Raw genomic sequence first — 15,424 nt, forward strand, 5'->3', positions numbered from 1 at the left:
GAGTCCGTCTTACGTTTAACGTTTTGCATAGATCAGACAAACGGTTGACACAGGCGCGTTGCAATAGTCTCGCATCCCCCTTCGGGGCGAGCCGAACAAATTTGTGCACGAACCGATGCGTGAATTGCTATGTTTGTTTGAAGAAGAGCAACAATGTACATGGACTCTAAAATCTATTTTGGTGCTCTAAAAGACTTTAAACAATGAATAGGATATCAGGTTCACTTAAGTGACCCAGCAGTATTTGCGGCGGAGGTTTTGCACTCTACCGAGTGCTCCTCCTCTCATTTCTTAATGGTTTTCAAAGTCGCTTTGGAAGCCAGGGTTTTTTGTATCGTCCGCCAAGGAGAGGTAGTGGCCGATGGTTTTTTGGCCCAGCAGCTTGAGAGACTGAACCTCATCTGGTGGTTGGTTGTGGATGTAGATAGGTAGGTGAGTTTGATGATCCTTCTGGAGAGACGGCATGAGAATGAGAGATTTATTTTATTTTATTTTTTGAGTGGCATGTTGCAAGTGTCACATCATCAGATCGGGTGGTAGGTGGGATGTGTTTTTGTACACTATAGTGTGGAGTCATCCATAAAGAAGAATAGAGGGTCCTCAATGCATACAAGGATGGGATTGGGCCCAAGCTGCTGCTTTGGGGGCATTCCAGCTTCAACTGACAGATTAGAGGATTCTGTTCAAAGCTATATGCTGAAAGCACAAGTGGAAGAGGTCTGTAAGCCAGGAAAAATATAGTTGGCTTTGTATTCCACAGGTGGTAAGCGGAGCAGGGTTCCAGGCTGTGTCAAATGTCCGAGATGTGTCAAGGGACACAGCTCTGACCTCGAGTTGGAGATTCAAGGCCTCCACCCATTGTTGAGATATAATTAGCAATCTATCCAAAATTGAGTGGCCGGGACGGCATGCAACGAGACGATGTTTGGGTCGAGTATGCAATTTATTAATTTATTTATGCTATTTTTAGTTGAAAAAAGTAATTCACCACGTACTTCGGCAGGGGCAAAGGAAGAGGAAGAGAGGGAGTTTGCCAAGTAATGGGAGAAGTAAGAATGAGTGAAAGTGAACGAGTGCAAGTTGTCCTGTTTTGATTACGCAATATGGCAACAACACTGCTGAGTGATCCAAGTGTGGCAAGTGTTATAGCCTGTGTGCATGAAAATGCATCACCTCTTCTGGACAGCTTGGCGGCAAGTGCACGGACCTCTAGGCCATCTTGCCAGCCCATTAGTACTGTGTCTTGTGCATATTATTATTGGTTTTGCTATGTGCTTGATCCCATTGCCATGATGGGTGTCCTCTGTCTCATTTACCTCCTCTTTGCAATACCAGACTCTCCTTCCCTCTTTCTTCACTCCTGTTATCTTCCCTTCTCTTCCTTTTCTCAATTTAACTTTTCTAAGCCTGGTGTTGGCTTTACAGTTAAGGTGTTGGCTTTACTTGTGCGTCATTTTTTATATATATATATATATATATATATATATATATATATATATATATATTTTGTACATTTTCTGTCAATTTAAGTCTGATTTTGAATTTTTAAAAATGCTAATTAAAAAGACAAAAATTTTGATTATTTTTTTTTCCTTAAAATTGAGATAGCATAAAAACATGACCTGATTGACAAAATGAGATACATTTCTAAATTCAGCATGCAAAAAGCATATTGTGGGCCGTTGAGAAAGCCTAGACCTCTGAAATGACGCAGACCAGTGTAATTGGTGGTTGAATTCAGTGACCTGATATGCAAATCATCTTCAAATTTCAAGTCAATTGGATGAAAATTGAGGATTAAAAAAATCTCACCAAAGTTTTTGACCCTTTGGCCGATGGTGACCTCAAAAATAATTGGTGGTTGAATTCAATGAACAAATATGCAACTCCTCTTCAAACTTCAAGTCGATTGGATGAAAATTGAGGATTTTACAAATTCCACCGAAGTTGTTGATCGTTGGCCCTTTTTGACCTTTTGGTCTTTGTTGACCTCAAAATTAATTGGTGATTAAATTCACCGACCTGATGTGCAAATCCTCTTCAAATTTCAAGTCAATCGGATGGAAAGTGACAATTTTCGAAATTCGGCCCATGTTGGCCTCTTGGCCTCAAATTGGCTTCTTGCTTACGACCAACTCTCCCATTTTGTGAAGTTTCGTTAAGATCAGTTTAAAACTGTGACTTCTAGGTGATTGGCAGACAGACAGACGGACAGAATAACGCACATGACTCACCAATATACATGGAAAAATCTTCAATTTTCACAAGGAACAAACAGACAGACAGACAGGGGTGAAAACCTAACCGCCTTCCACCTTCTGTGGTCGAGGTAATTGTCCACGATCATATTCCTTAGTTGGTGTCGGGAAGTCTTTTGGGCCTCACAAAAAAAAATGGAAAAAATTACGAAATTGGATTTCTTCAAAATGCCAACAGGATTAGAACAGCACCGGGCAATGCTGGGTACCACTGCCAGTCGGTTATACAACGGAGCACGTGCACTCTGCAACGTAACCGGTGTACTGTATTGAAAACGAGGATGTGTTCGTTCGAAATCTTTCTCAGTTGAAAGATGTCCCAGGTCTCTGCTCTTCACCTCCACACCGCAGATGGACGGAGATTATTTTTTCACCCCTGTTTGTTTCTCTGTCTTTGTTGCTTGCTAAAATCGAAAATACTGTCTATGTATTGGTTGATTGTGTGCATTATTTTGTCTGTTTGATTGTTTGTTTGCTACTTGTGAAATAGAAAATTTTTCAAGTATATTGGTCAGTCGATTTTGTTATTCTGTCTGTCTGTTTGTCACCTACAGGTCAAAATTTTCAACCGATCTTCACGAAACTTTTACCAAGTTGTCGAGGTAATCTCAAATGAGAAGCCGATTGATTTTAAGGTCAAAGATCATCTTCAGGTCGAATTTCTAAAATCGGCATTTTTCATCTGATTGACTTGAAATTTGAACAAGATTTGCACATTGCGTCACTGGATTGGCAAACCAACTATTTTTTGAGGTCAAAGGTCAACTCAAGATCAAACTTCTAAAATCAATTTTCATCTGATTGACCTGAGCTTTGATTAAGACTGTCAATTTTAATCTTGATGAAATGGACAATTTGATGTATCCATGGCAACCTTTGGAGAGGGGGGTGGATCTTGCAAGTATCGTGCTCTGCACGACGTCTTTTTCTTGTTTGTTTGTTTGTTTGTCAATCGCCTATAGGTCACAATTTTTAACTAAACTTCACGAAACTTCACTAAGTTGCAGACTGTAGAGGTCGTCTCAACTGAGAAGCCCATTGATTTTGAGGTCAAAGGTCATCTTGAGGTCAAATTTCTCAAATCGTCATTTTTCATCCGATTGACATGAAAATTAAACAGCAATTGCAAAGTGTATTACTGAATCGGAAAACCAACTACATTTGAGATCAAAAGGTCAAAGGTCAACTCGAGGTCAAATTTCTAAAATCGTCACTTTACATCCGATTAACTTGAAAGGTGAACAGGATTTGCATAGTCCATCACTGAATTGGGAAAACAACTATTTTTGAGGTCCAAAGGTCAACTCAAGGTCAAACTTCTAAAATCATCAAATTTCATCTTTAAAAAAACAAATAAACTCAATTTTCATCTGATTGACCTGAGCTTTGGTTAAGATTGTCAATTTTAATCTTAATGAAATGAACAATTTGATGTATCCATGACAACCTTTGGAGAGGGGAGTGCATTATGCAAGTATCATGCTCTGCATGACATCTTTTTTTATTTTATCATTATTATTATTATTATTATTTTTGTTGTTGGTGAATCGTCTACAGGTCACTCTTTTAAACTGATCTTCACGAAGCTTCACCGCATGGTGGAGTTCGTCATCAGCAAGAAGCCTATTGTTTTTGAGGTCAAAAAGTCAACATCGGCCAAAGGTTAAATTTCTTGATTTTCTAAAATTCTCACTTTTCAACTGATTGAGTTGAAATTTGAACAGGATTCGCATATCAGTTCACCGAATTCAACCACCAATTATTGAGGTCAATAAAGCCTACAAGGCCAACATCGGCCGAATTTCAAAAATTGTCAATTAAATCCGATTGACTTGAAATTTGAAGAGGAGTTGCATATTTGTTCATTTAATTTAACCACCAATTATTTTTGAGGTTAACATCGACCAAAAGTTCAAAATAGGCCAATGGGCAACAACTTAAGTGATATTTCTAAAATCCTCAATTTTCATCCAATTGACTTGAAATTTGAAGAGGATTTGCATATCAGGTCATTGAATTCAACGACAAATAGTTTTGAGATCAAATTTGTTTTATGGACTTCACAAGTATCTTGCTGTGCACGACGTCATTCTTGTTTGTTTGTGAGCAGGATATCTCAAAATGTTATGGACGGATTCGGACAAAAATTGGTGGACAGGTTCGGTGTGTGACGAGGACGAATTGATTGGATTTTGATGGAGATCCGGATCCCAGAATTTTTAATTATTTTAAGTGATTGTTCACCATTGAGAGACCGGGCCAAAAACAATACATAACACGATATCTCAAAAAGCTGTGGACGGATTTTGACAAAACTTTGTGGATGAGTTAGGGAGGTGACAAGAACAAGCCGATTAGATTTTGTTTCAGGTACGGATCCAGATTAGTGCGTTACAAAACTTAAACTTTTGCTCCACAAGCACTCCACCGAGTGCTGTGCTTGTTCTCTGTGCATCTCTCGGATTACATCTTTCTTTTCAATATATCTCTCTCTCTATCTCTCTATCTCTCTCTCTCTCTCTCTCTCTCTCTCTCTCTCTCTCTCTCTCTCTCTCTCTCTCTCTCTCTCTCTCTCTCTCTCTCTCTCTCTCTCTCTCTCTCTCTCTCTCTCTCTCTCTCTCTCTCTCTCTCTCTCTCTCTCTCTCTCTCTCTCTCTCTCTCTCTCTCTCTCTCTCTCTCTCTCTCTCTCTCTCTCTCTCTCTCTCTCTCTCTCTCTCTCTAGAAAATGAGGTTGAGCTTCAGCTCACCTCATGGTGGAGACACTTGGCTTCACACCAATTTAGTCTTTCGTCTGAAGTTTTCCGATCTGGATCCGTTGTGTTTTTCTGTTGTATTTTCTTCTCTGTGTTGCTGTTTGTGTTTTTTGTCCAATTCTCCATGTTAAATTATACCTTGTTGTGCTATATTATCAAATTTGTTTTTGTGTAGCTCAGGCCGACTCCTCAGATAGCTGCCAAGTCTGTTTTGTTTTGACGTGTTTCTCATTCCACTTCTTTTTTTTCCCCCCAAATATTTGTCCTTTCTGCCTTTTCACTGTTCTCCTATCCCCCTCCTTGCTTCAAAAAAAAAATAAAAAAACGATCTCAGATCCAAAACCATAATCTTTTCTACCCCTGTTAATCCACACCCCCAAGTACACCTCCCTCCAGTTTTCCAGTTCCTCCTTCCTGAGAGTTTGCTTCTGCATTCATTTTGTCTACCACATGCATCCTCCCCATCACTCATTCCACATCCCTTGGTTGTCTGTCTCCCTCTATTTTGTCCTTCAACCCTGCTGTTGGTCCCCCCCCCCCCCCGTCGACCGTTCCTTTTGTTTTCTTGTGGCCTGATCCGTTCAGTGTTCAAATTCTTCCATGAGCCTTGACTTTGTATATAATTTTTGTTTAATTCCGAGTTTTATCTCCTGAGCCAAACAACTTGTAAGCTTGTACAACCTGTGGTGTACCTTTTATTTTTTTATTATTATTATTATTATTTTATTTTTTTTATCCCACTTCACAAATCTTTTTGACAGCACTTTAATTGTACAATGTATATACCTGGGTGTATATTTGAAAGAGCAGATACCGTTGGAATATCACTTCGTCGTGACCTACCTACCTACCTACCTACCTACCTTTTAATTTTGAAGCCCAGACGCAGCATGGCTAATGATTTACATGGAGGCGATTGTTGAAACGCGTGTTGCAACTTGCCACAGCGTTGGTACAAGATCGACAAAATGATTGTTTCAGTTGAACGTTCATTATACGGCGTGCACTAAAAGCACAATAACAGTGTTTAGAAGCTTGCCTCGGGCAATTTTAATGGTCCTTGACCTCCTGACAAAGCGCAAACGTATCTGTGACATTACAGCGATTATATTGGGGGGTGTGGAGGCATTTGCACAACTGTGTTGGAGTGGAAACCCATCCAGGATTGTGTCCCCAAGCCAAGGAAAAACTGCCTCGGCTGCCCTATTTGTCTGAGGACACCAGAGCAGTGCTTCTTCTCCTTCTCCTCCTTCTGCTTCTCCTCCTCCTTCTCCTCCTTCTCCTCCTTCCATAAATCTGCTTTCAGTGCGAGTTTTTTTTTTATTGCACTGTTGTTGGTTTTTCTGTTCAATAAAGCCAAGTACGTTTACGTGACCTCTCTAGAATGGACATGTGTGTTTGAAAGGCCAATCGCTATTCTGTGTTATGCAATGCGATAACAGTGGGTTTCCAACCACGTCCTGCTCCATGATTTGGACCTGTGGTGCCGCACTTCCGTTCTTGCTGCTTTCCACGAACTGCAGGTTTGGTTAAGGGCCTGTGAGAGGAGTGATGGGGGTGAGGCTATTTTATTTGTTTTTCAGGAGGTTTGCTTTGCACGAATTTTTTTTTCTTGCATTGTGCATTGTTCATGCTTGTCCATTATCCATTGTGCTCTGCTTTAAAAAAACAAGGACAAATGTGTCCAAGAGCAGAGTCCTATTAAAAAAAAAACAGCAACAACTTCCGATATTTTGTCACGTGCCTTGATTTAGCCAAAAGCGAGACCCGTCACAGTGTATTTACGAAATATAATATATTTACGAATTTTCAATATATAAAATGGAATAATCTTTACATCGTAACGTGAACTTTTCGAAACTTTAAAGCAAATGTCCGAATATATTTAAAAGTTCATGATAGACGCTCTCAAAAGGCACCCTCAATGTGAGGATGTGTACATGTGTTTAGTATTTAAGGAGATCCGGATCCTGTATATAAGAGCCGAGTCCTAATATAAAGGTTTTGTCTTCACAAGAAGAAGAAGAAGAAGAAGAAGAAGAAGAAGAACAACGCCGAGCGGTCTTAGAGCAGTGTTCACTACGCAAGACGCTGCTAAAAATTTCTGCATTCCTTGTGAGCTTTAGTCCCTACAATTAAAATAGAAGAAACCCCGTGTCCTGCAGTGTTGATTCGTGTGATCCCCCTGCGCTTGCTGCACCTGTGGGGCATGTGCACCAGGCATGCAGAGTTGAAGAGTTCAGGCATGCTGATTTAATTGGGCTGAAGATCTGTTTAGTGATTGCATATTGCATGTATTGGTCCAAAACCCAGCGTTGGACTGGCATGGCCATATATGCCTTATGGGTACATCGAGCTGGTTTGATGGCTATTTCTTGCCATGCCTCTTTACAAAGCCAGTATAAACAACCCCTAGCCCATACCGTACTCTCTCCTCCTTTGTTCTTATATTTAACCCCCGATGGCCTTGGCCCCAAGTTTTTCTTTCAAAGATATGAACTGCCCATGGTGCACCCAGGTTGCTTGCCAAAAGATGCCGAGTACAGAACAAGCCTCAGGCAGTGACACACATTTGTGTTTAGGCTTGTTCCAATTTGGACTGGGGTGAGGCGTCTTCGAAGGCATCTTGCTCACATTGGATCATCAACAAACATTTCACGTTCAACAATGCACGGGCCATTTCGCTTGCGGTGGAATTGCAAATGGCTTGGACTGGTATGTGTATACACATTGTGTGTGTGTGTGTGTGTGTGTGTGTGTGTGTGTGTGTGTGTGTGTGTGTGTGTGTGTGTGTGTGTGTGTGTGTGTGTGTGTGTGTGTGTGTGTGTGTGTGTGTGTGTGTGTGTGTGTGTGTGTGTGTGTGTGTGTATGCGTGTGCGCGCGCCGGCCAATCGATCCACATATCCTGAGATTGATTCCTCCTTAGATTGATCGTGGGGGTGGGTAGCGGGAGTGGGTGTTGCCCCAAAAGCTTTTGGGGCTTGCAGGCTGATTGACCTGTGCATAGCAGTTGACACTGCCTTTTGCAGTGGGTGGTTTCACAGACAGCAACTCAGCCTGAAGGGCACTGTAATCTTTAATTTACATTTGCGCTCGAAAAGAACGTGTCCTTACGAATGGGTTAATTCACCCACTTTTATGATGTCAATGCAACATTTAATTAAGACTTGTAATACCAACTTCGACCAGACAGCGCTCTGCGATACACATATTTACATGCAGAGAAATGGGGTGCTCCCCCCACCCCCAACCTGAACCTCCTGTGTTGTAACTTGCCTAAGCGAGTATGATTTTCTTCTGAACCCCTAAAACTTTCCCACGCACCCCACGTTTACCATCATAGGTTTTGAACTCATTCCGTCCAGCGGTTCAGGAGTGCGTGTAAATAAAGCAAACACACAAACAGAAATTATATTTTGTGTTTTTTATGCACAAAATTGTCATATTAGGCGTATTACGTAATTTCCTCCCCACACTGGAAGCAGCGTTATACGAAATGCACATGCATAGATAATTCACCCCCCTCTCCACCCTCACCCTGACTGGAGGCTATTACTTTTTTATCACCTAAAACCTTCCCGTGCATATCCCCATCCAACTGTTTCAGAATGCATAGAAGTCAAACAACGAAGAAACAAACACACTGATAAAATTATATACGCATAAGCAGGGACTCACAGGACAGAGTTCTGGAAAAAAAACCTTCCTGCTCCAGAAAACTTTGCATCGATCACTCCGCAAAAATAAAATGGACCCACGGAACTTCAGCATTAAAAGTTCTTGTTGGCCATGGGAGAATATCTTTATTTGATCCCGCAAACTCTCCCCCCTCCAACCTCCAACTCTCCCCACTCCAACCTCCAACTCTCCCCACTCCAACCTCCAACTCTCCCCACTCCAACCTCCAACTCTCCCCACTCCAACCTCCAACTCTCCCCACTCCAACCTCCAACTCTCCCCCTCCAACCTCCAACTCTCCCCCTCCAACCTCCAACTCTCCCCACTCCAACCTCCAACTCTCCCCACTCCAACCTCCAACTCTCCCCCTCCAACTTGCCAACCTCCAACTCTCCCCTCCAACCTCCAACTCTCCCCTCCAACCTCCAACTCTCCCCTCCAACCTCCAACTCTCCCCTCCAACCTCCAACTCTCCCCTCCAACCTCCAACTCTCCCTCCAACCCCCAACTCTCCCCCCTCTAACCCCCAACTCTCCCCCTCCAACCTCCAACTCTCCCCCTCCAACCTCCAACTCTCCCCACTCCAACCTCCAACCTCCAACTCTCCCCACTCCAACCTCCAACCTCCAACCTCCAACTCTCCCCACTCCAACTTCCAACTCTCCCCCTCTAACCTCCAACTCTCCCCCTCTAACCTCCAACTCTCCCCCTCTAACCTCCAACTCTCCCCCTCCCCCAACCTCCAACTCTCCCTCCCCTACCCCCAACCTCCAACTCTCCCTCCCCTACCTCCAACCTCCAACTCTCCCTCCTCTGTCCCCAACCTCCAACTCTCCACCCCCCCCCATCAACCCCAGCAAATGATTTACGGCTTGTTAGCAGTTGTCAGTACACTGCTTCCGATTGAGCCATGGATAATACACTGATTTAATCCAGTTACTTTGCAGTCACAAAAACGGCATTGGAGTTACAATTATAGTTGCTATTATTATTACAAAAACGATATTGCTATATTCAGAAACCTTGGCTCATTCGTCACTACTGTGGTAAAAGCCTTTGTTGGCCATTGGAGAAGACCTTCATTTGGTCAGTGGAAAGGCAAAGGAGCACTTCCTTAACTCTCCCAGGAAAAAAAAACAAAAACCAGCCAGGCAACAACGCTGCATCGAAGTCCAGAATAAAAATAACCTGAAGCGGTCTGCAGGAGAGGCCTAAGGCACGAAGCTTAAGGCCCATATGTACTGTGGATAGAAGGCCTGTAACGCCAATGCTATCCTTTCGATATTTGATAATCGTTTTAACAATCCCTTTTTTCGTGTTTCACACTGAACGGAAAACGTAAAAGTAGGGCACGGCGATTGTGAATATGACGGGTTCGATGATGTGTTAGGCCTGAACTGCATGAAAATCAAAATGGCGGTGAGTGGAGTCGTCGGCCATCCGACATCGTACTGACGTAGCGTGAAAGACAGAAAATTGCCGCGACTTTAATTCTGTATACCAAATGGGGAAACCAGTTCAGTTACAGTCGATGGAAAAAAAAGAGAGAGAAAAAAAAATGTATCCATAAAAACCCAGAACTACCCATTGCCGAATGCAGTCAGCTGTCATGCTGCTACCTGCAGCATCAGTCAGCGTACATTGCTCTTAGAGTCTTTTTTTGCCAGTATCAGCCCACCCCCTTGAAAGCAATCCATCCACGGAGTGTGTGTGTGTGTGTGTACACACACACACACACACACACACACACACACACACACACACACACACACACACACACACACACACTTTTAGCACTTCTTAACTGGAATGGTGACCATGAACCCCCTCTCTCCACTCTCTCAGTATGACATGTCAGCTCATTTTCCCCTCTGCATTGATGATGGCCAGGGACGCAGAAACGCATCTGTGGATTTATGTATTTCCACAGTTTAGGCATGTTCAATGACCTTATGGATGAATGCCTTGTACAAGATGGGCATCTGCAGTGCAAAGGGAAAAAAATCCAGCACAATGGAGAATGCCTAGTCAGCAATTAGATTTGTTGACCAATCTGTAAATATGGTCATCCCAAGAGAGGTTTCAGCAGGTAATGACACCTAGAAGCACCAGCGAATGAAATTCTGTTCGTAGTTAGCCGCACAATGAATTGCAAGGTTGGATATGTGCTCCTTTTGGTGGGACAGTGTGAAGGATGTGTGCCTTGCCATGATTGAAAGTCATGCACCTTCCATGTTTTGGGGTAAAGTGAATTTAATTTACTTCTAGTTCACAACTTGGTTGTCAAATTCTTCTGTCAGATGCAGCATGTGACTGTGTGTTTCTGCCATTTCTAGGGAGTGTGGCGATACAGCTGTTCTAGTGCAAACTGTCGGTTAGGGAAGGAATATCTGGACTTTGGCCAGGATGTTGATGAAACCTTGCCTCATCTTTGTCAAAAAGACACCATGGGATCCTTAATGTCCTCCAGCTAATACCAGTCAACAGGTCCAAGGCTTGCTATTATAAATATATAAAATACCGTGAATATTTATCGGTGTCCTCATTCATAAGGACGATTCAAGAAGGGTTTTCAAGGCAAATCTTTTAACACGACTGTGATCACTACATTCTATTTTTCAGGATTAAAAAAAAAAAAAACTCGAAAAACATTTTTCATAAAAGAGTTAATTACGACTCTTTTATTGGAATTGTAGACGGTGACTTGCAAACCGAGCCTGAAAGGCGGCGTACAGAAACGTTTTTCGAATCCGATAAAGCATGACTTGCGAATATAGCAATGTTTTATTTACCATTTGAAATCACTTTGACAAATGTATTTCTAAAACTACAAGGGTACTTTGTGGAGCGCATACCTCCGCCACGTAACGCCCGATTCACGAGAACATATCGGGCCCAATCAATCCATTTTTGAAATATCATGCTATACAGGACTATATCGTTTTTGGCCCGATCTCTCAATGGTGAAGAATCACTTTAGAAGTTAAATAATTTTCGTATCCAGATTCGGATCCAGATATTCACCAAAATCGAATCAATTCTTCCTCGTCACACACCCAACCTGTCCACCAAGTTTCATCCAAATCCATACGCAACTTTTTGAGATATCGTGCTGTGTATCGTTTTTGGCACGATCTCTCAACGATGAATAAGCACTTTAAAAATTAAATAAACCTTGCCAAAAGGTGACCACGTGTGACTTATTTAAGGTCACTCTGAGGTGAACAGAGCTGCTATCCACTAGGAGCGACTCCTTGAGGAATATCTGCCTACGAGAGATTCCGATGAGAATCGTTCTACAGAGTAACCATGAAAAATATGATTTTGCCTCTTAACGTCACCAAATGACGTCATAATGTCTCAAGCTTGACATATCTAGAAAGCACTCATCGAGGTGTTCAATTTGAGGGACTACACGATATGGTTCCTAAAACTTGAAAATTTGACCTTGGGGTCAAATATGTTTGACGTGAGGCGCTAACCATGAAGGTCAAGGCCAATCGCCACCAAAAATTAATCAGCTGAGCGCCAGACCATGAACTATATTCCCATGAAGTTTTAAGACGATCCGATCAAAATTACTCAAAAAATAAGGGTTTCGTCGACTCCCCTGATTTGCGACAAAGTGACCTTGACCTTTGACCTTGACCTTCAAAATTTTGTGCACTGAAAGGGACCTCTATAGGCCTCTGATATGCGAAGTTACAAAAATTTCCAATGATAACTGTGCTCTGCAGAATTTTTTATGCGTGATTACAGACAAACAAACAAACAAACAAAAAAAACATACAAGCTGACTAACATATCTTGCAAAAACTTCGTTTTGGCAAGATAATAATTCTCGGATCCAGATCCAGATTGGGATCTTCACCAATATTGAATCAATTCTTCCTTGTCAAACACCCAACGTGTCCACCAGGTTTCATCAGAATCGGTCCACAATCTTTATGAAATATCGTGCTATATAGTTAAGCTCAAAATTATTCATACCCAATGAAAAATCTGAGTTTTACATTTATCTCATACCTACAAGCTGGAGTGGTGGAACTTTCACTTCACCCAAGGACATTTAGTTGGTATGTACAAATCCACACATATTTTGGCTCAACATTATTAGCATAACAATAGAAATGTTAAGATTTCTGTTTTTATACCTGTCCAAAATTATTCATACCCCATACCAAGTCTCGAATTGAACCGGGCGTAGTGGCGTGCGCCTGTAATCCGGCTACTCGGAGGCTTGGGTTGGAGGATCGCTTGAGGACTGGGGCTCTGCACTGGGCAAGGTGTAGAGCAGCCCGGAATCATGGCGAAACCCAAATCCTGATCCCTGTGTCGTAAGAGGCGACCAGGGTTGCGTCAGGAAAGGCATCCGGCGTAAAACCTGTGCCAAATCAGTATGCGGATCATAACGGATGATCCGCTGTGGCGACCCCTAACGGGAGCAGCCGAAAGATGAACAACAACAACAACAACAACAACAACCAAGTCTCGAATTGAGGCCAATGTTTGTGATAATGCACAGGCTTTTGATATTCCTGAGATTCTTCATAATGTTATTCAATTATTCCAAGATGTGTGCATACAATCTGAATGCATTACAAAAGTGGTCTATTAAATGTACAGTGAGGAATGTTATAGAACAACACTCTGCTTTTATACTATAAATTAAGGGGAGCTGATGCAATCATTCTCAGGTCATTGTCAGCATGGCGAAGAAGAAAGAAGTCGGTGAGGATCTTCGGTTGTGCATTGTGAATGCTCACAAGGAGGGGAAAGGCTACAAAGCTATTTCGAAGCAGTTCCGAGTGGCAGTTGCCACCATACAAAGCATAATTAGGAAGTACAATGAGATCCACACTGTAAAAAAACATTGAAGGACGTGGTCAAAGCCAAAGGTGTCGCCTCGTCTGGCAAGAAAAGTATGGCGAGAGGCCAACAACAATCCACGGATCACTATTAAGGCTGTCCTGAACAACCTTGGCGAGTCTGAGACTAAGATATCAAGGCAGACACTCCAGCGGACGTTGCACAAGGGAGGCCTCCATGGACGCCGACCAAGAAAGACTCCACTCCTCCATCCCAGGCACAGAAAGGCTCGTCTAGTCTTTGCAAAAGCTCACCTGGACAAAGATCCAAGCTTTTGGTCATCAGTTCTGTGGTCGGATGAGATGAAAATGGAGCTTTTCGGGCACAGAGATGTTGCTTTCGTTTGGCGAAAGAAAGGTGAACCCTAAGAACACAGTCCCGACCGTCAAGCATGGAGATGGGAGCATAATGCTTTGGGGATGTTTCTCAGCCAGTGGGCCCAGCAATCTCGTCAAAGTGGATGGTATCATGAAAAAGGAGCAGTACATCAAGATACTTGAGGAAAACATCAAACAGTCCGCAGAGAAACTTCACCTCGGGGAGCATTGGACGTATCGGCAGGACAACGATCCAAAACACACCGCCAAGTCAGTAAAAAAATGGTTCCAGGATAATGATGTAGTCGTTCTGGAGTGGCCAAACCAAAGTCCGGACCTCAACCCAATCGAGAATCTGTGGAGGGAGCTCAAGACCGGACTGATTGCAAGGAAACCTTCCAACCTCAAAGATCTGGAGACCTTCGCGAAGGAGGAGTGGGCCAAAATCCCTGCAGAGACATGCAAAAACCTTGTGAGCAAGTATAAAAACTGTTGGAGGCTGTAATCACAAACAGAGGCTTTTCCATTGATTACTGAATGTGACTTTGAACTGATCTAAGCAAGGGTATGAATAATTCTGGACATGACATTTTTTTTTTTTAATCTATCAATAAAATACCCCTGAAACAATGTCTTACTTGAAATGTCTCTTGCAGTGATTCTTTCAGCTGTTTGTTACATTATTATGTAACTTAAGCCAGAAGAAACTCATTCCTCAAATAACACGATTCAAAATACTCCAAATTTGGTAAGGGTATGAATAATTTTGGGCTTAACTATATATCGTTTTTGGTACGATCACTTTGTCCTTGTCACACACACAACCTGTCCACAAAATTTCATCCGGATCCGTCCAAATTTTTTGAGATATCCTGTACATAAACAGACAAACAATCAGACAGAAAGGGGTGAAAACATCACCACCTTCACCTTCGGTGGCGGAGGTAATAATCATACTTTTCTTTATGAAACGAAAGTTATATTCTTTGAAACATTTGCTGTGTTGGTGGTGATTGGGGGGGGGGGGGTCCGGATGTCCGGAAACTACTCCGACACCCTTGGGTTGATAAACACCAAAATTTCATGGTATACTCAAGGGGTCGGTCCTTACTCGGGTTTTCCACAAAATACTTTCCAAAAAAAAAAAATTCGAAATTACTTATTTATTTATTTTTTCAGACTTCTAATTGGTATAACGAGTTGGGTTATTTCTCCGTTGTGGCAGACCAGTGGGCTGAGAATGGCACTCCTACCTGGAGGGCGGATGTACCCAGTAGTGTACTCTGCAGAGGGCAGCACACTTTGTGATGCAATGCCCTACCTTCCGTAGCACCGATCTCAATCGGGCCAACAATCAAACTATCAAAGCCAGAGTAGACCTCTCAATGGGAAGTGTGCTCCCTCTGTGCCATCCTGTCACTGCTTCATAATTGAGTGACATTGCTGCACACTGTCTGTCACTGAGTTTCAGGACTGTGCAGCGTTGTTTTGAGTTTTCAGCGAAATGGTAACGATTGCCAAGGGTATCCGAGAGGTTGTTTACAGCAGA

The 15,424-nt window shown here is 42.5% G+C and overlaps 1 protein-coding gene across 1 annotated transcript in view; it reads left to right on the forward strand.

Moving 5' to 3' along the window:
• LOC147025440 (phosphatidylinositol 3-kinase regulatory subunit gamma-like) overlaps positions 1 to 15,424 on the forward strand; it is a 210,175-nt gene that overhangs the window by 21,876 nt on the left and 172,875 nt on the right. The gene's annotated exons all lie outside the window — the stretch shown is intronic.

Source organism: Eptatretus burgeri, chromosome 6 (genome assembly GCF_056783735.1).
Source record: "Eptatretus burgeri isolate ZD-2024b chromosome 6, Ebu_testis_v1, whole genome shotgun sequence".
Lineage (NCBI taxonomy): Eukaryota > Metazoa > Chordata > Myxini > Myxiniformes > Myxinidae > Eptatretus > Eptatretus burgeri.